Below are 351 nucleotides of genomic sequence, written 5' to 3'. Positions count from 1 at the left end.
TTTCTCCGTGTATGTACTCATTGAAACTTCCTTGAAGTTTTCAAAAATAGGATTTTCTCTGATTTCTTGGTTAGCTACAATTTGGAAACTTCTCTGGCTTCTGTTTTTTGCCACTGCTTTGGTATAAAACATTATAAGGAACCTTTGTCAAATCATTGAAATTATCCAAAGGAGCCCTCTTTCTCTAGAGGGAAAGGAATGAGTGTGTAAAAACATAAAATAAGATGCAACACTATGTACAACCATAAACACATAGTATAACCAAGTGCTAACCTGAGTTTAATTAAAATCAATGAATAAAAGCTATACATTGGTTTCTTTATTTAAAAAGGAAGGGATTTGTACGTTTTT

The sequence above is a fragment of the Canis lupus genome, chromosome 34, assembly GCF_048164855.1.
Source record: "Canis lupus baileyi chromosome 34, mCanLup2.hap1, whole genome shotgun sequence".
Lineage (NCBI taxonomy): Eukaryota > Metazoa > Chordata > Mammalia > Carnivora > Canidae > Canis > Canis lupus.
Note: the sequence above shows the minus strand (reverse complement) of the source record.